The sequence below is a fragment of the Microcebus murinus genome, chromosome 11 (genome assembly GCF_040939455.1).
Source record: "Microcebus murinus isolate Inina chromosome 11, M.murinus_Inina_mat1.0, whole genome shotgun sequence".
In the NCBI taxonomy this organism is placed as follows: Eukaryota; Metazoa; Chordata; class Mammalia; order Primates; family Cheirogaleidae; genus Microcebus; species Microcebus murinus.
This window is the reverse complement of record NC_134114.1, coordinates 72330140-72357930: the sequence shown is the minus strand read 5'-3', so window position 1 is coordinate 72357930 and position 27791 is coordinate 72330140.

The window sequence follows — 27791 nt, the reverse complement described above, 5'->3', positions numbered from 1 at the left end:
ACAGGAAATTTTCCACTGGGTTCATATATATCAGAACTTTACAACTTTGACCTTTAAAAAAACACGGTTTTTCCAAACTCTGCTTCATTTTAAAGTGATTTTTTGGTTTTATACTAATATTTATTCAGCTGAAACTGAAAACATATTTATTATGGAATATTTGTGTACTCTTTTAGCTCCTCAAAGAGTGAAGATGTTAAGTCTTCAAATTGTATAGAAACTATATTCTAGCCTGATACATCTGAAGTATGTATATATATGTTACATATGTTATATGTTACATATAACCAGAAACAGGATTAAAATGATTCTCAGTTTTTGTTTGCTTTTTTTGTAACAGATATGTGTGACTATTTCTATGATGAATACATTTCAACCTATGCATTTTTAAACCATAGCAATCAGGTCAAAGAACTCTGAGTCTATAAAAATCAAAGAAAAATTTCCCTTATATATCACAATATGTTTAAATTATCTAACCATAGTAGTTTATAGGGCTTTACCAGAAGTATGGATTCTGACAGCTCTTCTTTATACTGCCAATCTCTCCTAGAAATAGTGTTGGAGTTGTAATAGTAATTTATAGAGTAATGGTTTTAAATAAACAGATATTGAAAAATGATACTCTATAAACAGACCAACAGATTCATTCAACAAGCAGGGGATACGCTTTCCTTTTAGCTATCCTCAAAACATCAGGTGTACAAACAGAACTCCTAAAGTTCACAAATAATATAAGATATAGTTTTATAAAATATATAAAATAGCTTCTGATACTATTTCATTTATAAAAACCACAGATATATTTTCTACCAGATTCTCTCACTGAGCATAAAATCATGCAACATTTTTTTGCAGGGAAAATGAGAAAATTCTAATCTAGTGACAGCAACAGTCCCCAAGAGAATAAGCAGCCAAAATTATACAGTAGAGGGCAGTGGAAAAGCACCAGAATTGGCATATATGCCAGCAAGGTGACAAGCATTATTAAACCAATTCTATTCTGCTTTACCTCAGTAATCAAATCGGAAGGAAATATTAATTAACAGTTGAATCATTTTAAACTGAGCACATCAGAGGATTTGCTACCCAGTGCTTCTCAATCTTTGTCACAGCATGACACACATAGAAAATGATGCTATTTGTACAGCACAGGGAGATAAACAGATATGATAATTGACTCCATAATTCCAACCACCGTAGGCTGCCCCAGGGCTAAGGGGACAAACTCCTCAGTCTGTTCATTCTGTTTATAAAGAATTCTTGAACACAAATTAGAAACCTCTATCCTAACCAAGTGAAAATGGAAATGTGTTCTATAACAATATCCCAAGTTGATACACATTAGCTTTCACATACCAAATAAAATTAAGAAATATTCACCGAATGTCTATGATGTGCAAGACTTTATTTTCAATGATTGAACCAGCAGGCATATTTGAATACCAGGTTAAATCCTGATGTCATTCTGTAGCCAGCAAAGTGTTATGAAATATTTGAGCAAAGGATAATAACATAAGAAAAAAAATCACAAGTTTAGAAATTTTCAAGATACATTTAGAAGATGATGCTAGGAAGATGGTTCAGTCCCCTATTTGTTTTTTATCTGCTTAGGGAGTGTGTTGAACTACAAAGTTTATTGTGTGGGGACTACAATTATTCACTAAAAAGTAAGAGGAGGAGCAAGAAATCAGATTGAGTGTGGTACTTCAAGGAGTTTAATTTGACAGAAAATAATTCCAGAGGTTTGGAAAAGAGAGAAAGTGAAGCTGAGGAACCCAGATTGTAGTGGTTGTGAGGAAGTAAGAGTTGCCAGAACAGGAGTGAAAAAGAAATGAAGATGCAATATAATAAGGAACAGAACAACACAACTTTATGACGAGTCAGATATAGTTATGGACAGACATAGGAAGCAGAAGAAAAATTCAAGATGTCTGCTCTGGAACGTAGAAAATATGTCGCATCATTATTAAAGTGAGTTTAACAAAAAAATGACAAATTAGATTTTAGACATTTTAAATTTAGGTGACAAGGCATTCAAATGCTAGATAAATATGTTGATGCAGAACCTGAAAGAGAGGTGACATTTGAAGCCATAAATATGAATTAGAGTTCCAAGAAAGATAAAAGCAATATTTAGTAAGTAAAATTATACAGTCTTAATGATAATATCGTTAAAAGGGAAAAGTATATATAGGTTCAACACATACCAAATAAAAATGTTTATCCCACAAATCTCTTCCAACTGTCCACAAATTATTTATTCAAACAATATCCAGAAAATATGGCAGATATGAACATACTATGGAAAACAAGATTAACTTGGTCTTTGACCTCATGAAGCTTGTAGCACAGTGGGAGAGACTGACATTAAGCAAAATCACATGCAAATAAATATGTAATTGCCAACTGGGAATAAATGCATGAATTCAAATTAAAAATGCCATGAGAAATTCTTATTGTCAAGTCATAAATCTCCTATGTACCAAATTCATGTTCTTAAAATATTCAAGGAGCTATTAATAAATGTTACATATTTACTGTTCAATGTTAGCCTTGAGAGTTAATTCCCATTCAAAATCTTAATTGCAAAACTAGTTTATAATTATTGAGAAATTTACAATTCATATGAACAACATAAATCAATGTTGGGTCAGGTATCCCTTTTAAAAGCACTGTAACTATTCAACTATCTCTGTCCTCATTCTCCCATAATGCTTTATAGTTTTCTACTCCTAAGTCTATCTCCCTTCCTTGACCGTACACTCCTTAAGAGCACTAAGTAGGTCTTTATATGTTAGTACATCTGCAATGCCTAGCACAATGTCTGGCATATGGGAAGCATTGCAGATTGAATGGTGCTGGGATAATTGGATGGCCAGACATAGAAGACTGAAAGAGGATCCACACCTCTCACCACTCACAAAAATTAATTCACAATGGATAACTGACTTAAACCTAAGGCATGAAACTATAAGAATCCTAGAAGAAAATGTTGGAAAAACTCTTACTGACATCAGCCTATGCAAAAACTTTATGAAGAAGACCCCAAATTGATCACAGCAGCAACAAAAATAAATAAATGTGACCCAATCAAATTAAAAAGCTTCTGTACAGTCAAGGAAACTATCACTAGAGCAAATAGACAACCTACAGAATGGGAGAAAATATTCACATGCTATACATCCAATAAGGGCTAATAACCAGAATCTACAAAGAACTCAAGCAAATCAGCAAGACAAAAATCAAACAACCTGATTAAAAAGTTGGCAAAAGACATGAAGAGAAACTTTTCAAAAGAATATAGACTAATGGCCAATAAACACATGAAAAAATGCTCAACATCTCTAATCATCAGGGAAACACAAATCAGAACCATAATGAGATATCACCTAAGTCCAGTGAAAATGGCTCTTATCAAAAAGTCTCAAAAGAACAGATGCTGGTGTGGATGCAGAGAGAAAGGAACACTTACATACTGCTAGTGGTAGTACAAACTAGCACTGCCACCAAACTAGTCCTCCCTCCAAACTAGTACTTTCCTCCATGGAAAGTATTATGAAGACTACTCAAAGAATTAAAAGTATACCTACCATTTGATCCAGGAATCCCACTACTAGGTATTTATCCAAAGGAATAAAAGACATTATTAAAAAGACACTAGCACTTGCATGTTTACAGCAGCACAATTCACAATCATGTGGAAAGATGTGGAAACAACCCCAGTGCCCATCAATATATGAGGGTATTAATAAAATGTGGTATATGTATACCATGAAGTACTATTCAGCCCTAAAAATACATGGTGATCTAGTATTTTTGTAACAAACTGGATGGAACTGAAGACCATTCTTCCAAGTAAAGTATCGCAAGAATGGAAAAACAAACACCATGTGTACTCAATACTAACTTGGAACTAATCAATAAACACTTATGTGCACATGTGGAAGTAAAACTCAATGGAAATCAAGCGGGTGGGAGGGGGTAGGAGGGAATGGGTAAATTCACACCTAAAGGGTACAGTGCACACTACCTGGGCAATGGGCACACTTATAACTTTGACTCAAAGTACGAAAACAATTTATGTAACCAAAACATGAGCACCCTGTACTATTCTGAAATAAAAAGAAATTAAAATTAAAATATAAAATAAAATGTTTCAGTATCTTCACTTCTCACAATGTATGTACAAATAAAAGGAAAAAATTTTTCCTGCAAAATATCTTCCTTAAAATTGAAGTTTATTCATGGTGTTCCTGAATATCTCATAGTTAACAGGTTTTCATGAAAATAATACACAAATTAAAATAAGAGTTCTATAATAAATGTGATAATTTATAATCTTGAACATTAGGCTTAGTATGAAAATTAAAATTATTTTAAAATAATTTTCTATCTTATCTTTTTAATCATCAAATCAGTGGTCTTATAAATCATAACAATATAAAAATCTCAATTCATCATTTTTACTTGAGTGTTTTTCTTTATGTCTAAAAATAAAGTCAATTTGCATTTACATCTCATAAATCATTTTCACACATATATGTTGTCACTCACTCAGTTTAGCATAAATAACAGCTAAAGCACTGGCTAGGCAAAGTAACTATTTTCTGAGAAAAATGTACAAGTTCAATCCATGTTTGAATTTAAATTAATCTTTAATCAAAACTTAGCTTCTCTGGTCCCTTACAATTTGAAGTTAAGAAGTTAAAATATAACCATCACTGAGTTCAAAAATATATACCATTGAAATCATTCATATTTATCCTCTTGGGCAGATAGACCATCTCAGATCCAATTTTTTAAAAATCTGTGAGGAGGAACTGAATATGCTATTACCTGTCTGGGCACTATTTATCTATATATCAGCTTTTTCCATGAGGGGTAGGCAGTGATAGCATTTTGTCAACGCAGTGGCACGACTACTTATGAGGCACTTACAATCTGATCTGTAAGGGAAAAAATGATATGGGAGACTTAAAAATATAAACAGACAACCCCATATTTTCTTCTCCCAGTTTGTCTCCACAGGTAGCAAGGTATCTATGGTAATAAGAAGGGAAAATCATGTCTTCTCTTTCTCTCCTTCGATTCTTTGAAGTAGCTCTGTCTGCTCTGAAGAAAGTCGTGCCTTCGTGAGGAAGCCGGGCTCCCCTTCTCTGAGGGGAAGCTTAATTTGAGACAAAGAAAGTATCTACAACTCCCTTTTCCCCTCTGTCCCTAGCTGTACTCTTATGGGGCACACAGGTGCCAGTGTGTTCTGTGTTTGCTGTTAGCTTGGGTTTGCAAATAAGGGATTGCAGGGCCTTTATGTTACTTTATGATCTCTTCTCCGTTCACCCGGTCTACTAGACATGCCTGTGTATTATATTCTGAGAGAAAGAAACCAAACATGATTTAATGCTCTGTGTTTGACAACAATATTCAACGAAGCAATTCGTATGATTTAGAGAGATATGATTTCCTCTCATAGAAATTACATATAGTTAAAAACAATTTTATGATATAGTATAGTTGTTTAAAAACTGGCATAGATATATGCTTAAGCAAATCATCCCTGCTTTCAGAAAGGAAAAGCATAGTTTAAAGGTCATAAATATTAAAAGGACAAAATGATATTTTTTTTAAATCAGTGAGAAATTTGTTGAAGCTCAACATTTGTTGAGCAAATGTTGAATACAAACCATTTGCATTTTCAGGAAGATTACAAAAATTAATCTATGTTATTTTAGATTTAAATATTTGAAATAATTACCATGCATATATTAATAACACATGCTAACACAATTCAATCCAATTATAACATTATAAACCCACTATATACTCATAATATTTAAATTATACATACAAATATTTTGAGTAAGAATCAGGTTCATCCGATTATTTGTTCTTCAAATGCCTAGAATCCTAAGTAGCAACCCTGGTACAGGCATCATTGTAAATAGTATGTATCATGAATATATATATTCCATGATTCTTGCCATTTTTCTTTGCATTCATTTTTGCAGTAATTAAAAATGCACGTTTTAATCATTCTTTATATTTAAAATGCTTAAATTAGCCAGGCGAGTTAGCTCACGCATGTGATCCTACCACTCTGGTAGGCTGAGGCAGGAAAATCGCTTGAGATCAAGAGTTCGAGACTAGCCTGAGTAAGAGTGAGACCCTGTCTCTACTAAAAATAGAAAAAATTAGCCAGACGTGGTGGTGTGTGCCTGTAGTCCTGGCTACTCGGAAGGCTGAGGCAGGAGGATCGCTTGAGCCCAGGAATTTGAAGTTGCTGTGAGCTAAGCTGATGCCATGGCTTTCTAGCCCAGGCAACAGAGTGAGACTCTGTCTCAAAAAATAAAATAAAATAATCTTAAATTGAGCAAAATTAACCATCACTTGAATTTCATCATTATTTTTAAGAATTGCGCTTTTCAAATCCATAAAGAAATTATAATATAAGAAAAGTGATACTAAACTTTCAATTAAAAATTAAATGAAGTTTCCATTGGTGCAAACAAATATAAAAATTTTTGCAGGGAAAAGAATGGCTTTCAAAAAAAGAACTTGGATATATCTACTAATACTGGGTCTTACATTCAAGACACACATATATCATGTTCAGAAATCACATAGTGATTTCTAAGCATTCTAGAGGCCCAAATCTCAACTGCCTACGTGTTCCAGGCAGATGGTAAAAGAGGGAGGGTAAGGCCATGTGAAGACTGTGGCAACCAGAGAGAAAAAGCTGTGACTATAAGGGGCAGCTTCTGCCAACCCACCAGATGATAAAGCAGACTCAATGTTGCTGAACCCTCTTTAAGAAAAGAGGAAAATGTAGGCTAGTTTATGAAGTCATTTATTTATTTTGACAACCAATTTTTCTACATGAATAATGTCAGGACAAATCTTGGCCACCAAGGTTTTTCTGATCACTAAATTTAATCTTTAAGCAACAAATATTACCTTCCATGTAATCAATATGTGATTTTAAGTAAATGTGATTCCATATTAATCAATCTAAAATACTGTATGCTACAAAACATTAAAATAACTTTCAAGATTCATCATGAAAAGAAACCCGTATGTCATTCCCTAAATTTGGCACCTCAGAAAATTTTCTTAAATTATTAGAGGGAAGAAAAATTCGAGTCTTGCCATAAATGTCTAATTCTCTGTGTCTAAACAACTATTTGCTTAAAAAAATTATATTTGTTTTAGAAAGTATTTCCAGGTAGTAAATGTTAATAGCTCCATTTACGGTAGTGAAATGAAGCTACAGATCTTCATCCAAAGGAAGTAGCAAAGAGGAAAACACAAAAACCAATCATTTCACTTTCATATTATCCTGCATACTAAATAGAAATCACAGAGCAAAACATTTGTAAATGAGTTACTGAAAATGGCAGAATTGTGTCTATCAATTTGTATGCCAATCAAATGAGCTATACCAATTATTTCACACACCACCAAGGAAAAGTTTGGGCTCTTAGATTTAAAAAAAAAAGAAAAGGCAGGCTATTTTAGCCTCTGGAGTGACCGACACACAAAAAGGGCACTTATGGCACAATAAAAACATTTCACTCACTTTCAGACATAACTATCTGCATTCATAATAATTTCATACTTTTAATGCTATATTACTTTAATGAATTTTTATATTCTAACATACTGTCCTATGGGGCACATGGCAAACCACCTCATTTCAGGTAAAAAGAAGAGAAAGCACCATTTTCTAGCACCACAATGAGGGATGAAAGCTGAGGGCACTTTCTCAACTGTCTCCAAGGAATTTCTCTCCCATTACCTCAAACTTCATTCTCTTGAAGACTGGAGAATGGTAATCACTAAAGGCAGAAAAAAAAATTATAATTTTTTAGCATATCCAGAATAGATCGTCTAGCACTTCAATTTGGCAGCTTTTGTTTTGCTCTTGAAATCTGGAGCTTCAGTAAAAATCTGAGATGGGAAGAATTCTATTTTAACAACCTGTTTCATGTTTAAGTTCTTATGAAGTCTGAGAGTAGATGCATATATAACGTAAGTAACAAAGTTCCAGTCTGAAACTCTGGGATCAATCCAACATTTTGGGGTAACATGGTAAGAGAAGGTAGTCAAAGGTGAGAGGAGCAGGAGAGGTTAATTCCATGAAAGGAAAGAGTGGAGAGAGGATTGGGGGGAAAGCATTAAGGGTGATTTGATTCCACGGAGATGAAGATGAAGACTGATGAGGATATTTTATATAAGAATGTCATTTTTCAGGGAATTACAAAACCAGGTCATCTTTGAAAGGAGAGGTGGTAGGGTGCACACCAGCCAGGGGTCTCGTGTTGATGCAACCATCTGTGTAGCATTGAGCGTCCTTAGCCTTCTACTCCATCTGCACTTTTCTCCCTGGCCAAAGGCGGTATTCATTCACCTCACCTTAGGAAGTTGCCTGACAAGGTGTTCGTTCTCAACTCTAACACCTCTTATTACTTCTACGCCTATAATTAGAGACAGACCCAGTAAACTGTAGAGAAAGTATGACCCGGGAGAACACATATATTCTAAAAGAATTGCATAATTTTGCTGATATATTTTTACAGAAACCAGAGGAATATGTTTGCAAATGGATTTTAAATGTCTCAGACCAAGGAGAATAGACTATAATATTAGCTTAAGTTTGACTTTCTTATATATTTACGTATGTACTGACCATATAGTCCACTTCTACATATTTAGTCAAGATAAATGAAAACATATGCCCATGGAAACTCATAAATGGATGTTCACAGCAGCTTTATTCAGAATATACAAAAGTTGACAACAAACAACCCAAATGCTCATCAACTAGTGAATGGATATACTGCGGTGGAATATATAGCTGTGGTATATCCATGCAATGGAACAATACTCAACAATAAAAAAGAACAAACTACTGAAAAATGCATTATGCTGAGTAAAAGAAGCCAAAAAAAAAAAAAATCGAACATAATGTATGATTCCATTTAAGTGAAATTCTAGAGCAGGCAAAACTAACCTATTGTAAGAGAAATCAGATCAGCAGTTTCCTGGGGCAGGAAGTTGGGAAGATTAACAGCAAACAGGCACAAGGGAAATCTCCTGATTGGAGTGGCAGTTACACAGTTGTATACATTTGTCAAAAGTCATTGATCCATAGACTTAAAGCATGTGAATTTTATTGTTTTTAAATTGTAACTCAATAAAGTTAATTTCTTTTTTAAAAATGGATTGCACTGAATTTATTAATACAGGTACACTTACCAGAAATTTTGAATGTAATTTGTTGTCTCAAGTGGCTGAGAAGTGGTTGTAATAATTTCTTTGATTGGTTAACGGCAAAATTAAAAACTGATCATGGCCTACAGTTAATGAAGTCAAGATGCCAGAATTCCCTAGCATAATTGGAAGAAATAGTCCAAAAGCTTAAAAAATGGAGTTATCACATTCATCCTACACACCCACGCCATCCCCCAAGAAAGCTCGGAAGACCCAGCCTCACTCCGCACTATGTCAAGAAATACATCAAAGAAGTGAACATCAGCATCCTTAAAAAGTTCTGTGGTGGTGGGGGCCCTCTGCAGGCTGGGGATGACAGTGGGAGACGTCACTGTTGAGATGGGCTCCCTGATATCAATTGTGATGATGGGATTCCAGAGTGACAGGGACCACTTGGCAGTGCCGAACCACCAGAGAAAAAGTGGGTGCAATCACTGTGATGAATAGCAGGAAAAAGTAGTAATCAGAACAACCTAATCAGCAGAGGTCTTTGCTATGGCTAATTGAAAATGGTGTCCTTAGAAATAAAACAGGCTACCTACAAAAATTATTACCTATGTAATGTTTCCATGTATATAACAAAAGAACTCAAGAACTGATGAGCAAAAAGCTGAATAAAGAGATGAAAACCAACTTCTCACCCAGTTCCCAGGCCTAAGCTCAGATCTAGAGCTCCTGACCAAAAGGGAGACCAGGTCCCCTTAAGAATAGACCTTGCAACACAGCCACAAAAAAATACGTGCTAAATCTTTTTCAAACCTTCTTCCTAAAAAGAGAAGTGTGCACAAGGGAATAAGGAATACTCAGGCTTTGGGGAAATTGCTGATTCTGTTTCCCAGAATCAGAACGTGAGAATAAAGAAGCCGACTCCATTTTTTTAATATTTGCTGACAGCTTTTCTTTTCCGTTTCTTCCTTGTATCTGTGCAACCTGATAAGAAAGCATTAGGTGCTCCCTTCTTTGGCACCAGCTAGAAGTTCAAGCCATATGCAGGAACCCTCACTCTGACCCCACCTTTACCATCTTTAACTACCATAAAAACCCTAAGTTAGTACAGCCATTATGGAAAACAGTATGGAAGTTCCTCAAAAAAATTAAAAATAGAACTACCATACGATCCAGCAATCCCACTACTGGACATATAGCCACAGGAAATGAAATCAACATGTTGAAGACATATTGCCCTCCCATGTTCACTGTAGCATTTACAATAGCATTTACAATAGCCAAGACATGGAAGCAATCTAAATTCAATGGATGAATGGGTAAAGAAAATGTGGAATATATACACAAAGGAACAACATCCAGCCTTTAAAAAGAAGTGAATCCTGCCCTTTGTGACAACATGGATGAACCTAGAAGACCTTATGCTAAATGAAATAAGCCAGGCACAGAAAGATAAATACTGCTCAATCTCACTTATATGTGGAACCTAAAAAAGTTGAATCCGTGGCAGCAGAGAGAGGAACAGTGGTTGCCAGGGGTTAAGGGTAGGACATGGGGAGATATTGGTCAAAGGATACAAATTTCAGTTGGATAAGAGGAATAAATTCAAGAAATCCATTGTACAATAGGGTGACTATAGTTAGTAAAAATGTACCATATACTTGAAAATTGCTAAGAGAATAGATTTTAAGTGTTCTCACCAGAAATAAATAAAAAATATTCGGGGGAAGAAAACCAGTCTCCATTTCTTGTTCTCACAAGCTGCTTTCAACCAGGTTCGGAGGCCTGCCATGTTTTCCCCAGAAAACTTCACTGTGTGAGTAACAAGCCTTTCCATACCTTCTTGATGTGTGTGTGGGGTCCACAGTCTCAATATCCAACCCAAATTTTGATTGAGAGGTCTATTTTGTTTCTGTGGGATAACCTAAAAGGCCCCAAATGCCATGATAGTTCACCAGTGTAGGAACTTGTGGCGGCTGTAATAGATGGAGCTCTGCTCCGTGTATATTTCTCCTCATACTGACTCACTAGTTATTTCCTCAGTTTCTGGATATATAATTGAAATAAAAATACTCATCAACTCTCTTAAATCATCACATTCATGAATACTGGAGTGAGATGTATTACGGTAGAAAGAGCCAAGTGGAAGTTCTTGGAACCTTCTCTCCCTATCCAAGTAGAAAACCAAAAACAATACCCTATATATAAGGAAGCTGGACACAGTGGTGCTACCATCAAAGACTTGAAAAATGCAATGTGATGATTTTTATTACATCCCCGTTTAACTTCCCTATTTGGCCTATGCAAATGGTAGACGTTCTTGGAGAATAAAACTTAACCAGATAGTGGCTACGGTTGCAGCTGTTTCTCCTGTTGGAGTAACTCATTCACTCAAATCAACACAACTCCTGGCAGCTGGTATCCAGCTATTGCTTTGTCAAATGCTTTTTTTCTCTATACCAATTTGAAAGTATGATTAGACACAATTCGTTCTCACCCAGAATGGACAAGACTACACCTGCACTGTCTCACCTCAGTGAGGTATGTCAACTCCTCTGCTTTCTAAACTAATTTAGTCTGCAGCGTTCTTAATCATCTTGGCATCCCACAGAAAATCTGGTCTATTACACTGATGCCATTATACTGATTGGATTAGATAAGCAAAAAGTAGCATGTATCATTGTAAAACATATGGATGCCATAGGATGGGAAATAAAATTCAGTCTTATCACTATGAAGTTTCTAGGGGTCCAATGGTTTGAAGCATGTCTGGAAAATCTAGCAAAAGTAAAAGATCAGTTGTTGCATCTTGCACTTATTATTGCTACAGAAGAATCACTGGGATCTGTAGTTCTCATGTGATTTTTAAAATAACTGGTAATATATTGGAATGTGCTGCTCCAATCCATGCACCAAGTAACCCATAAATCTGCTCAATTTCCATGGGGTTCAGAGAAAAAGAAGGCCCTGCAGCAGGTCTAGAATGGTTTAACAAACTGCTCTGTTACTTGGACCATATGACCCAGCAGATTTAATGGTGCTTAAGGTGGCAAATAAAGGTGCCATATAGAGATTCTGGAAAACTGGAAAGAAAAAAAAAAAGCATTCTAGTATAGATACCAAACTTTTTGAGTAAAGCCATATCCTCTTCTCTACAAGATTCCCCCTCTTTTGAAATAGATTCCATGACTATTGTCTGGAGATGGATAATGTGATCATTAGGAATCTGTAGCTTTCCTTTTTTGGAGAGAGGATATGATAGTCTTACCCTCTTTTAATCTACTCTGTAATACTTGGGGTATGACTTTGCAAACAACATTTCCCAGGCTTTTTTGCCAGTATACTTCCCATTATGTTATCTCAGTAGAAGGATCTCAGGGAAAATTGTTAAGTCCAAAGCTCTTACACTTACTGATATCATTCAGGATAGAAAGGTATTTTTGAATGCAATTTTAATTCAAAGTTTAGGTTTATGAAATGTGCTCTTTTGGCACTGATCCCAAGAGGATACATTGAAAGACAATGTATAAGATTTTATAGTGAGAAGAACGTAAATGAAAATTAAGCTCAATATTAAATATTTTAAATCTAGATATATTGTGCTGTTGTGCTGAGCATGTGTGTGCTCAAGAAATAAACCAGTATGATTGGATCTACATACTTTAAATGTAAATATTATTTGTCTCTCCAATATAAAACTTCAAAAGATTTGTAATATTAATAATTCAGTTCAGCCCACTTTCTATTGATGAACTACCACTAGATCTCATTTGGCAGAAGTCCCCAACCTTTTTGGCACCAGGGATGCTTTCATGGAAGACAATTTTTCCATGGACCAGGGAGTGGGGGGATAGTTTTGGGATGATTCAAGTGCATTACATTGACTGTGCACTTTATTTCTATTATTATTACATTGTACTATATAATTAAATAACTATACCACTATCCACAGGTTGGGGACCCCTGCCATAGACTACTAAAATATGTATCATGAAGACAAACAGAAACACATACACACAGTTTCATAACTAAATTTAAAACCATATTCTTACATTTTAAAGTCACCCAAGATACTAATGTTTCTGTGAGCTTCAAAATTTGCACCTCGCTGCAGCATTCCTCTGGAGACTGATTAGTTATCCTCCCATGATTTATCACCTCAGCTGTGAAGGGCATTTGTCCTGAGGCTTGAATGAAGTTTGGTGTTTGCCTTGTGGCATGCAGGTGTCTGTACAACTTATTTGATTTAGTCCCAAGGGCACTCTTGTGAAAAACAAAGGTTAGGAAAAGATATGGTAAACAGTGGAAAAGAAAGGAAAGTTAATTATGCCAGGTGAAAGGCCACAGAATTCTGTTTTAGCACCTGCAAAAGTATGCCAGTATTTATACAACAATCTCCTGGGATTTATGGGGGATGTCAATTTTTGAGGCACTCTACCTTTCCTTTATTTTTTTACTTTCAGCCATCTGTGGGTAATATGTGTAGAGAGAGGATGATCTGAAAAAGTATGAAACACAACAAACTGTAAGACTTTGAGCCTTGTATAACAAAATATAAAAACAAAGATCAAAGCCACAAGGCACACTGGATGGTTGTTTGGTTTTTTTAAAAGAACAGCCCAAAGCAAGGAAAAAAATTCCCCAACTTCTAAACAACCAGAGTATCAGCAAAACATAAACAAGAGCATGTTTATCTTATACCTACCACAGAATCTCCTTGTGGCCCTTTCCTGTTTAAGCCTTTAGCCAGCTGGACACACAGTGAACTGGGCAGCCTGCTTTAATTTACTCAGAATGAGAGATGATTTTGAAGTTCTGGTGGTACTTTTTATGAAGTCAAATCCAAGAAAATTAACATGTGTAAATGTATAAACCTACAAAACTTAGATATACAATATGATGAAAATGAACTCCATGAAACATATACAAAAACACTTCCAAGCAATTTAGATCCTAATGCTGATAAAGTACTTTCAGTCTTTGAAGAGAGAAATTTCACTCAGTGTAAAAACATTTTTATAATGTTGCTGGGCTTTTTCTTTCATGAGTAAAATGTGTACCAAAAAATGACATATATTTTTTTGTGAGTAGTAAAGTAGTATCTTCACTTAGCCAGACATGAAAATATCTCCTTTTCCAGTTTTTCCACATTATCCTTTAAAGTTAAATATAAATATATTGTTAGATCAACTTTATGAATATAGCTTAATAAAGCCAGTTTTCCATCAATAGGAGCTTTTAAAGGTTGCTTTAGTATCCAGAGAAATGAGCCCAAAGTGAATAATGGAATATCTTTATCACATTAACCATAATGTTCAATACAGTTTCAAATTGATTAATTCAAAGAAAATTGAAAAAGAAAATATATAGTATGTGACTTCAGGACAGAAATGTGAACCAAATTTAATATATTTTCATATATATTCATATATTTTCATATATGTTTTTCAACTCTATAATAGTTGTTTTTTGTTGATAGCCATGAACAAAGGATACTTTGGAAGCCCAACTTCATCCTTAAATCCAAATGCACTTTAAGGATTTGTTTTTAGTTTTACTTCCTTTCCATTTTAACTGCTACCTAACCTGGACTTCTATATTCTACACAAATCTGTTGATTTCACTAGATCTGCTCCTAAACATTTGTGGGGCCTGAACCAAGAGTACTAAGAAATCCACATAACATTTGTCCAAATATTTAAAAGTCATTAAAGAAGCTAATCAACTACTAAATAAAATATATACTGTTTTTCTACCTTGGAATATATATTTCATAATGATCAGAAAGGCCAAGTTTGAATTTTTGGATTCCTCAAATGCCTGCGCCAAAACTTGACAGCATGAGAAGAGCTTCTTCCTAATCCTCATCCTACGTCCTGCCCTCTTTCTCCTGCCACTGTCAACTCCAACACACACCATAACGTGTCCTGCATGGACACTTCAGTGTGCATGTCCAAGTTTTGCCCATTCATGCCCATAGTAAATACCTATCCCTCGTCTAGTCTTATGTGCAGATATGTGTAACAGGTAACATGATCCACCCTTGGGAGATAAGACCCTGAAATTGTGCTTGGGGCCATCTGAGCGAAGGATTCTGAGGTCCTAGGTACCCAGGGGCTGGGGTGTAGGCTCTAAATGGATGCATCCCATCCCCCATGGAAAAAGCACAGTTGGAGGACAACCCAAAGGGGATCTTCATAAATACAGGTCCCAGGGCAGGGGCCTTCTTTGCCCTGACCTGTTGGTGATATTGGATTTCCCTACTTGTTTTGACACCTTTAATTCACTTAGCATGTAAATGTCATATCCAAAATTATGTTCATTTTCAGTTTGTAATTACATATTCACTTCTCCTGAATTTCCTAACAGTAACAAAAACATCACTAGTCAAATATTTGCTTAACCTAGAAACTTTAGTTATCTTAGACTCTTCTCTTCCCTCACCACTTATTTTCGGTTCTCTTGATTATTTAGCTGAAACACTTCCAGCATCAGTAAGCTCTTTCCCATTCTAACTGCCATTGAACTAAATAGAGCCCTAATTATTTTTCTAGACTATAGCAACGTCCGCGTAAGTGGTTTTCCTGCCCATGTCATGTCCTAGCTCAATTCGTTCCCTGATCTCTTAAAAGTAAATTTGTAAGCAAGTCATTGTTATCTTTTAAAAGCTTTCATGCCTTCCCACTGCCAAAAGAATAAAGCAAACAAGAGTTCAGCGTAGACATCCTTTCTCAATGTGGCCCCAGCCTAATCAGCATCCATTCCTCCCCCAGGCCCATCTGCCCTTCTCTTTGGCCACACTGGGCTATTCATCATTCTCAGAATATTTCATGCCTTTTACTCCTTATTCTTTGCTCATACTATTTCATCTTCCTGGGATCCTTTCTCCAGTTCTGACGCCATGAACTCTTTCTCATCCTCCAAACCCAGCTCAAATACCCCCATTTCTCCATAGACCTCTTTGAGCCCCAGATAAATTTAATAATTAATTCTTCCCTCATCTGTGTCCTGATTGAATTTTATGCCTAAATTTCTTACAGCATTTATCAAATTAGCATAATTCATATGAAACTTAGTTGAATGACAGAAGTGATTCTTGAATTTATATTACTTTTCTCTTAGTTCGAATTCCTCCAGAAGCACACCCTAAGACAAGGGTAGTTCAAATAGTTGGAGGATAGTGCAAATAGTTCATTTGAGAAGTACAAAACTCACTACAGGGAAGTGAGACAAGGAGAGGAAGACAACCAGTAAAGTTTACATCATCAAACCAGATAATGTTGTGGGCAACTAGAGTTTAGGACATAATCAGATGCTCAAAGCCCAAATCTAAAATCTTATTGTCTCTTTGGCATGGTATGCAATGAGTAGGAAATGATGGTTTATGTATGGTTCTTCAATTTGTTCCTTAATCTTTATCTACAATAATACTGCCTGAAGAACAAGAATGAGACAATAACTGAAAGTTCCGCTTTATTTAATCCTCACAGCACTAAGAGGTAGCTATTGTTACAGTCATTTTACAGAGGAAGAGACTGATGCTCAGAGAAGTTAGGTTATAGAGTTAACAAGATCCAGAAAAGACAGGTAAGCTAACCCAGGTATGCTAAATAAAATTCAAATGCTTAATAAAAAGATCTTAGAAGAACTAATCCGGCTATTTATATTTAATTTTGGAGTCAAAATATTATTAAACTGGACATATTTTGTCATTTTTGTGCCTAATTAAAAGAGATGTTTTACATTTGATCGAAATTTTACATTTGATCCAAATTTTTAAGATCTAAATAAGATCTTTAGTTATTTGTAAATTACTAGCCATAAGAATAATTAGTAAAAACAATATATTATTTTCAAAAATCAAAGATTAAAAAACATTACAGTGCCAAACTAGTAAGCAAAGATGCTAAATTTCATTATAAAATACTAGAAACATGTTCTAAATGCCTAAATATGCTATTATTAGAAATATTAATGGATCTTTCATTCTAATGGCAGTAACTATATTTCTGCATAACAGTTTTAAAGAAAACATTAAACATAAATAAATTTTTGTCTTTATGGAGTTTATCTGAGAAAACTGTCCACAAATTTAAAATAGAATTTTTTTACTTGTAATAAAAATCTTAGCCACCATATATTTGAGTGCTATTTTTCATTTCTCTAAATTTTACAACTTACTTTCAACCTTTTTGGAAGTAGGTGGACTATAAAACATTAAAACAAAGGTTTTAATGTCTACAGTACAAACACAGCCAGTACCTCTATATTTTACCCCCAAAAATAATCATTAGGCCAACTTATCTGCTCAATCCCCTAAAATATGGGAGGAATTCTTCAAAATATTTGAATACGGTATTTTGTCCCAATCAGCAAATTTTCCTACAAATATTATCAAGAGCTTAATATGTGTTGAGATAATTGGGAAATTATCTCAATGATATAAAAGAATATTAACTATTTTTCTGAAAACCTCAGGAAAAAAATTAGTGTCAATTCAGTTTTGATTTACAATAATGTAAAGAAGTGAATATTGTGGTTCTTGATGATTTCTGGACAAAAGTTTATCTTAAATGATTTTTCAAAGAAAAATTTAAGATTTAATCAGCAATTATCTTAGCTCAACATTTACTCATAGGTGTATGGATATAATTTATACTAAGTAATTCTTTCTTCACCAATTTTACTAAAGATCTTATCTCTGATTAATCTTTAAAAAAGAAAACCTGACTTGCTGACCAAACAATCACCAACACAGAATGTTAAAGCAAAAGCTCTAGGTATTTAGAAATATCTAGAAAAGGCCAATTTGTGTTATCTTCCAATAAAAGAAACATAATTTTTCATAGTATATTCCAAGCATGAGATTTATTAATCATAGTTCTGACATGTGTAATGATTTATCTTGGTAAGAATAAGTAAAAGAGGGAGGAAGGAAGGAAGGAAGGAAGGAAGGAAGGAAGGAAGGAAGGAAGGAAGGAAGGAAGGAAGGAAGGAAGGAAGGAAGGAAGGAAGGAAGGAAGGAAGGAAGGAAGGAAGGAAGAGAGGGAGGGAGGGAGGGAGGGAGGGAGGAAGGAGCTAAAAACGATAAAATATCGCTAAATGATATTTTATACACATTCTCATTTTTATAGTCATATAAGCTGTGACACGGTCTAAAATATCCATAAAATTTCTTCTATCTCATTTGTATTCTGCATTTGTAAATTCTGTCTCAAGTAAAATAAGCAATTGGGTGCAACATTTGCAAACTTTTACAAATACTGTTTTAATTACCCTACACTCCTGCATCCTTCTGTTTGGATTCAAGACAGTGATGTCAAACATTATGAGAGTGTTTACCGCTTTGGAGTGGGATGGGACACTTATATGGCATGTCTGTTTATTTTAGAAGATTGCTCTATATAATTCAGACACATACACAAAGGATTATAGGTAATTTCATTTCTATAGCAGATTAACACAAAATAGTTATCAACTTCAATAAGTTTAACACTATATAAAATTTCAGCTTCAATGAAAAATACTTGATAATTCCAAATGGCTTCTGAATTCACTATATTCACAACTATGCTAAAAATAAAACCCAAAAGAAATGTTAGCAATATCTTATCAACCTAATTTTAAGAGGGAGAATTCTTAAAGGATCATGAATTGACATTAATTAGTTTTACTTTCAGCCTTAATTTTATTAATTTATTAATTTGTTTATTAATTTGCTCACTAAGTCAACAAATGTTTAGCAAGTTTCTTCTTTTGGCAGCCCTTGGGCTGGGCACTGATAACACGAGATACAACAGCGAGTAAGTATCTGCACTTAAAGAATCTCCAGCTGGTGAATTATCCTCCTCTGCTTTAAAGGAGGTACCCTATCTAACCTGAAAAGACTTAATATACAGCACAAGCACCTATAAATAAATCCTCTTTTAACTTTGATGAGGCTCTTCCTATTAGAAATTAAAACTCTGTCAATTTACAGAACTTTTACTTTATTCCACCTCAGCTGCTCACACCCATATTAACACAACACAGATCATAAAAAGTAGATTTATGATCTACTCTTGCGATCATACATTTAGTTATCATTTCCTGCCCCTAACATCCTATTATTTCACTCTTTCACTGCCTTACTTTCATTACAAGTGTCATTCCACATCATTAAAATCCTCCGGGCCTTTAATCTATTTTTTTTTTCACACTATCAATCTGCTTTTTTCATTTTCCTCACTGAATAGCCTATTGTCCACAATCCATCATTTCCCACTACTACCTTTCACTCCACCTTAATGCTGAATAAATTCAAAGATTGGTGTTCCTGTTCATATAGTCAGCCGGTCTCCCAAGCACCACAGAACAAAGTCACACAACCCTATTGATTTGTTTCATTACAAAGACAGGATTTCTGCAGTCATCTGGATCATCAAGCAGGGATAAGAGACTTTGCAAATGGGCCTGGGTCAGACACCTCTCTCATTTCCCTGAGATTACTTTAGATAATTATGAATGCATCTGAGTCCTATAATGTAAGATCCTTGCCACTTACCACCTTAACCACTTAAAAAAAATACCCAAAGCTGAAGATACTTGAACCCTAGGAACCCTTTGCTTACCTCCAAATGGGCCGGATGCCCCTCTTGTGTGTTCCCACGGCTCCCTACTTAGTACTCTTCTGTAATTACTGTTTCTTTTTTTATCCATCTTGCTAATGAGTTGCTTCAGGCTCAGATTGTATCTTTTATTTGTGAACATAGAAAGCCTAGCACAGTGCTTCACACATAATAGGCATTTAATTTTAGTTGAGTAAATTCATTTTAAAATATTTACCATAATATTTCTTCTCATCATTTGTTTCACCTACTCTACAAGAAATTTTCTTATTGTAATATGAAATAGCACCAAAATATCTCTCTTTTTCTTTGTCCTCCTCAGAAAAAAATACAGGTTTTTGTTTGTTTATGACCATAGATTGAAATCTAGATTTTAGTTTAATTAATTTAAATCTTTTCATATGCCAAACTTCAAACACTGCTGTATTTTAGTTAAAAGATTATAATTATATAAACACACATATATTACATATAGACAGAAAAAAAGGGTTCTAACTATTCACCTAATTGGTAATAATGGTGATTTCTAGGGAGTAGGATTAGAAGAAGTTCATTTCCTATATTATATATATTTATACTATTTGTATTTTCTACAAGGAACATGTATTCTTTTTATTTTATATTTTGTGAATACTTTTATATTTAAAAAAAAGATATCTTAAAAAGAAGCAGAACTTCTGTTGGTAAAGAACAAAAGTATTTCAGGGTGGAATTTCACCACAATTTTATGAATCTAATGAGACTCTCCTCCTAAATAAGCAATTAAACTTTCTTAGAGAGGGTCCCAGATGAACCTACTGTATGTCAAACTCTGAGAGAATGTCATAGGTTCCAAATGAATTTATTAAATTTCTGAGGAATTCGCTTCTTTTGACCTATTGCTAACACAGACACTCAAAAAATAACTTCAAACTAATATATTATATTTTATTTTATTTTGGATCATTTAAAACTTGTTAGTGAAAGGCCTCCTGAGAGAGTTCTCTTCCCAGCAATTTCCAAAGTACTTATTTTTAAAATCCAAACAGTGGTTTAGGATTCCAAATCAACAACAATGTGTGTTTAGACTGAAAAATTAAAATACATTTTAAACCAAATATTTCAAAGTCAATTTCTTTCATGTTTACTCATCAATTCTTCAGTTCCGGGCTTTATGTTTTCCCTGAAACAGTTGACAGTTTTGCTTTTGGTATTAAATAACATAGGATTAGCCTGCCCGAGGGACCATCTGTTGTTCTATGCCCTGTCATGAGAATTCGGAGGCCTTCAGGACTGCATTCTGTGGTTTCTTGTTAAGGGGAGAGGAAAGGCATTCTCTACCATGAGCCTAAGCCTCAGAAATGTTGTCCATTCCATATACATCAGAATATATCTGTGACATGTGTCAAGCAAGACAGGATGTTTTTGTTTCATTATATGTGAGTATTACTTGATGCTCTAGCAGATGGGGAGGTAAGTTTTTTTTGGTTTGGGTTTTTTGTTTTTTTTTTTTTTTTTATTTCATTAGGCTGTGTCCTACAGTGTGGATGAATTAACACCTTAAGGGGTTTTCTTCACTTGATTTTATGAGTGAATCCAGATATTCCTAATCAAACTATAAGTAAAAACAAAGTATACATAAAAACAAAAAAAAAGAGTTATTATTGTCAACAAATTTTAGGCAATCAATATTTATGTCCTTTCAAAGTTCCAAGACAAGAAGGCTATCTTCCAACCTAACTTCACAAATTCTTTAACAGTGTCTTAGAAAGTTCAAAATAATATGAATTAAGTACACATACAATAAGGGTATCACAAATAAGGGTAAACAAATGTGTGTTGATTCAGTAAGGAAAGATTAAGGAAACCTTTCCACTGTCATATGTTTTATACCAAATTGCAAAAGGACTGAGTGACATGTATTTGCAGAAAGGAATATGTTGAAAGCTATTTCTGGACCTACCCTAGAATTCCTTCTCCCTTAAGTAAAATCATATTAAATTAGCTTAAAGACCAGTACATATTTTGTTTTTATATTTATTTTGCTGTATATGTAATTATCTCATTGTTTCAAAATATGAACCAACTAGTATTTTATTTATCAGATTCTCACGTGATCTATGGTGCATTAAGCAAAACTCACAGGCCACAGACCATGGGGGCATGAAAAAATAAGTGTGGTCTAAAAATCTACCAGAGAATATAGTCAAAAGTTAGGGATTACCTTCTGAAATGCAAAAGAAGACCCAATATGAAATAGATGAATATAGCCATCACCAGAAGTAACAAATTTTAAAGATTCCCTGTAAACATGTTTACAGATGAAACCACAGTGACCTGAGATTTCCAGTGAAAAGCTCAAACTGTCTCCAGTCATGATAACAAATATGCCTTTCAACTCCAATTTAAGTCAATTGACAAATGAAAAGAGAGAATTAAGCAGCTAACAATTTTACCGTAATATGTCTGAGATAACTGCTGTCTTGTTAAAATAGAAGAGCTCCAAATCTAGAGAAAAACAAGGGCAAAAAGGAAGAGTTTATGTCTATCATGTTCTGCATATTCAAAAGATATAGACCTTGCTTCTAGCAGAAAAACTGTTCAAACACTAGATATCTGATACCAGGGTAAATCACTTCCACACTTTTCCCTAACTTAAATGAAATATCCCCCCAAACTACAGCAAACTCTTTGCTGCTATTAATACAGTATACTTCAGGTTACTAATCTTGTTTTACAATGTCCTCCACATCTAGAAGGTGATGCTTCAGATATAGAACATAAAGTATATCACCATAACAAATAAGTTGGCCTTTCAACTTATAAAATGTTTTCTGATAGGTCTAGGTAATATGCATTGACTGATTCAACAGCACCGATGGGAAAGGAAATAGCACAATTTCCTGAACTTGAAATCTTACATTATGAAAGGTAGCCCAAAAGGCCCCACCTCCACCACAGGACCTGTGTGTATATATCATCTTTTAATGTCACCGTGCAGCCAAAAGCCATCACGACAGAGGTCAGCCCCAGGGAGCTCAAAGTCTGGTAGAGGAGTTAAATATGTATATTTAATTGTATTATAAGAAAGAATGATTAGGCTATCAAAGACATTCAAGCACCATGAAAAACACCAACAAGGAGAAGATTATATTTTACTAAAGGAGTAAGAGAAGCTTAATAAAGGAACCAGTCAGTCAACTAGAAACATATTTTTCAGTCACTGTGGCATTGAACTGGGATTTGATTTTTACAGAGTAAGGAAAGGAAATATCAAGTTAAATAAAATACTGGGAGGCCGAGGCGGGCGGATCGTCTGAGTTCAAGAGTTCGAAACCAACCTGAGCAAGAGCGAGACCCCGTCTCTACTATAAATAGAAAAGAAATTAATTGGCCAACTAATATATATACAAAAAAATTAGCTGAGCATGGTGGCACACGCCTGTAGTCCCAGCTACTCGGGAGGCTGAGGCAGGAGGATCGCTTGAGCCCAGGAGTTTGAGGTTGCTGTGAGCTAGGCTGATGCCACGGCACTCACTCTAGCCTGGGCAACAAAGTGAGACTCTGTCTCAAAATAAATAAATAAATAAATAAAATAAAATAAAATAATGCCATTTATAAAGTCTTGCATATACTTAAATAATTCAGTGATTTTAATTTGACTGATTTTGTGATATACAACAGAAAAGAAGAGGCTATAAAAGTAAGTTGATTTGAATCCTAGTCCAGATCTGGTTTCCTTAGTATATCAAGCTAAGGAATATGAACTTTATTTTATAAGCACCTGGAAGAAGGAATGTTTCTGAATATGGATACTTCATGCTAGGTCTTGTCTGTGCTTCCAGAAGATCACTCTGGTAGTCAATAAGGACAGCTTTTGTACGGAAGAGATAGTGGACTCAGTGGGGATGTTACTGTGATGGTTGAGGTGAAAATCAATAAGGACCTGAAATAGCAGGATGCCAACAGGAATAAAAAGAAGTCAAGACATAGGTCATTATTACATTTAGATAGCAACTCAATTGCTCTATTGATGTGCCTTGTGTACTCAAATCTTGAGATTAAATTATAAGCCAGATACAAAAACCTGGAAGATAATATCAATCAAAAATAAAGGGAAATCTCTAGTAGGTAAAAGAAAAAATATTATAAGAAAAATAAATTAATAAAGTAATTTGATAATGTATATTTATAATCTATTGTGAACCTCAGAAATAAAAGAAAAATCCACTGTTATGGGTACAATTATGTAACAGATCAGTAATCTTACCTGTTTTATAAAGATGTAAGGTTAATCAAATTGACTTGGTTCTCTTTTTCAACTGAGAAAGTTATTGAAAATTAAAATACTTAGTCCTTCAGAACTGAGGACTAGGGAGAGCTAAATGTGATTAATATAAAGATGGTGCTGCTGATCACACTGTTTCACCATTCACCTCAGTAGCCTTTATCAGACTGTCAAGGAGTATTTCTTTACCAAATGGGGCAAAATGAGAACACATACATCAGGTACTCCTTGGAAGATCCATTGATTCACTTATTTACTCACTCTGCCAGTATTTATTAAGCACTCACTGTGTATCAGGTAGAATATAAGGCCTTGGTTAAATAGAGGTGAAAGAGACAAAGTTGCTGTCTTCAAGGACCTCCTAGTCCAGTTAGGGCAGTGGCAGAGAAAGCCAAAAGCAACTGGGTGATATGTTACAATAAAATATGAGGGGGGGTGGGGAGTAGGAGGTACATTGAGGCAGTGGACCTGGACATCAAAAAAGGGAAAAGATAGGTTGGTCACAGAAGATCGCCCAGAAAAAAAGGGATATCTAAGTACTGGTGAAGGAGAAGTGGCAGTTATTCAGATTGAGATGGGGAGAGAGAAGAAGGACATTCAGGGAAGAGTGGTAGCATATGTAAAAGCAGAGAGGCCAGGTGGAAAATGAACCATCCTGGAAATGTCAAGTGTTTCAGAAAGGCTGGAGTTGGTGGCAGATGTTAGGAAAGGAAAGAAAAATAAAGCCATTGAGGTAGGGAGGGGCAGTTAAGGTGAGGGCTCTTACATGTGGCACAGTATGGGATTAGAATTTTAGTATACAAGGAAGCATTAAAGGGCTTTAAATAAAGGGTGATAAAATCTTAGCAGCTTTGTATTTTTTTTAAAAAAAAGATCAAACTTTACACTCCCCAGATTTTCCTCAACTTCAATAATCTTACCAAAATTTACAAAGAAATCCTCACATTTCAAAAACCTTCAATTCTTATTAAAGAATAATAAAATATTCTCATATATAAATAGCAGGACTTTATACTGCTTATGCTAATACTTCAAGTTGATTTCTCTAAGAGTTTAATACAACTATGTAGTTAAGATATTTTAATGTTGTTTTAAGAAATTTGTCCAACTATTATGACATATCTAAATTTGCTGCTTAATTAAATTTGGTAAAACCAATCATTATGAAAACATTTTATTTTTAAGGAATACAATGAAACTATCATCCATTTCTATAGTGTATTGTTAAGTTTAAAAATTTGCTTCAACCCAGTAAAGAGAAGGCTATCATACAGAGTGCCACATACTTCTTTGCCGTTTCCTCTTGATTCTTAAAATTTATCATGAATCATTGTTTCTGGATGTAATTTAGGAAAAAAAGATGTTTTTAGTGAAACTGTTGATATGGAAATTTTCTGTAATCAAAATTCCAGTATTGAAATATTTCTAGAGACCATGTAGCCTCACCTCTCATTTTTTGCAACTGAAGGCAAAATCAAGGCTCAGAGCATTTACCTAATGAGAGGCCGAGGCGGGCGGATTGCTCCAGGGAGGTCAGGAGTTCAAAAGCAGCCTGAGAAGACCCCATCTCTACTAAAAGTAGAAAGAAATTAATTGGCCAACTAATATATATACAAAAAATTAGCCGGGCATGGTGGTGCATGCCTGTAGTCCCAGCTACACAGGAGGCTGAGGCAGTAGGATCACTTGAGCCTAGGAGATTGAGATTGCTGTGAGCTAGGCTGATGCCACGGCACTCACTATAGCCTGGGCAACAAAGTGAGACTGTCTCAAAAATAATAAAATAAAATAAAATAAAATAAAATAAAAGGCCTACACGTTTATGTATTTAAGTTTTTTAAAAACTAAGAATTAAATCCAAGTTTCCTCAAAGTAAGGAAACTTTCCACATTGCTGATGGGTTAGCTATTACTTTATGGTATTACACAACTGCTTGACCAAAACTTGGCATGTTTTAGCTCTCGTCTGTTCCTCTTAGAGATCCCATCTTGAATGAAAGTACTATCTCCTTTGCCAACACTTCTTTATCTCACAAAGCTAACTGGACACCATGTCCTGTTAATTCTGCTTCCAAATAAGTTTCAAATCTGCCATCTCCTCATTATCCTACCAGATAGTGACCTAATTAGAGCAGTTATCACAACCTACTTTGATTGCTATTATAATCTCCCTTCCTCCAGTCTCTCCTCCTTCAATCTAATCGGCCACTTGCTCTTGGATGAACTTTTAAGGCTATAATTCTGGTCATTGTTTGCCACTGGCTAACAATTGCCATGAGGATAAGAGTCCAGGAGTACCAAATACTACCTAATCGCATCTCCCACCATTACCCCACTTGCACCCTGAGTGTAGTTTCCTAAACACGGCATGCAGTCTCATGCCTCTTTTGTTAGCTATCCTTAGAACACCTTCCTCCTCCTTATCACATAACTAATTTATTCTCATTTTTAAAGATACCCTCAAGTGCAATGTTCTCTGCAGAGCCTTTGCTGGCATTCCTCCAACACCTGGAGGTGTAGGTGCCTCACTTCTAAGTTCCCAAAGTACCTTGGGCACAAATCAATCATGCCACTTCCCCAACTGCAATACAGCTGCACATTTACATGTCTGGTTCTTCCACTAACCTTGAACTTCTTAATGGTAGGGTCCCACTTTCACCTCTGCATCACTTAAACCCAGAACAATAAAACATATCTGGTGAATAAGTGAAGGAATAATTTAAAAGAATTAAATGAAAGAATGAATAAAAGAATGAATGTCTATAAGGCAAATAAAAAAGAAACCCATACATACAAATATTACTGTTATATGCATAGGCACAAGAGAAATGATATTGTTACATAGGCCCCATAGATGAAAGAATTATATAAAGTTTTAAGTCTGTGTTGTACCCACTGGAAAATAGAAATATTTTTATGGATGAGAATCATTTTTGTAGGACTATGTTTTGTAGTGAATTTCACCTGCATTTTAACTGTTTTGGTCTTTAAACTAAAAGGTTTTTTGAGGGTGCTGAAGTCCTCAACATTAAATGTTCAGTTTTTAAACTCCTGGCCATGAGATCCCACTTCTACCCTTTTGATCAACTAATGGGATACCCGTCAGAGCCAGGCATCTCATGAATAGACTATTTGAGAGACTTTTGTGGTTGATGCTGTAGGCTATCATCAATGCAAGTGCTATAAAATTTTGATGCAGAAGGTATGAACTAATTCTGAACAATACTAAGAGGACGCAAATGCAACAGATAAGAGCATCAATCAGAAAAAAACAATGTGTCCCTCACCCGTTCAACCTCTGGCTAAATGCCACAGCAAATCTTCCTCTGATCTTTTCAGTGACCTTTCTAAGTACTAATTATTTTTTTAATGTTCTACATTAAAAAATACATGTATTTGAATACAAATACATGTTTGTCATTGCCCTTCCTATGATACATTATAAGGCATTAGCAAAGCAAAATAAATTTGATATTGAAGATTTAATTGCACAGCTTTTGCATACACTTTAATAGGCAATGCAAAACCTTCTCAGCAGGTGCACTGTGAGATGAAGTGATTTTTCATGAATAATTCATCTTTACTTTTAAAACAGTACTTCTGCTAAGATACAATTTGCAATAATGTTTTTCAAGCAAGATCAGTGAAAATCTGAAGCTGTCATTGTCAATTTGTTTTAGTTCAAATTCAAAAGGTCACCCA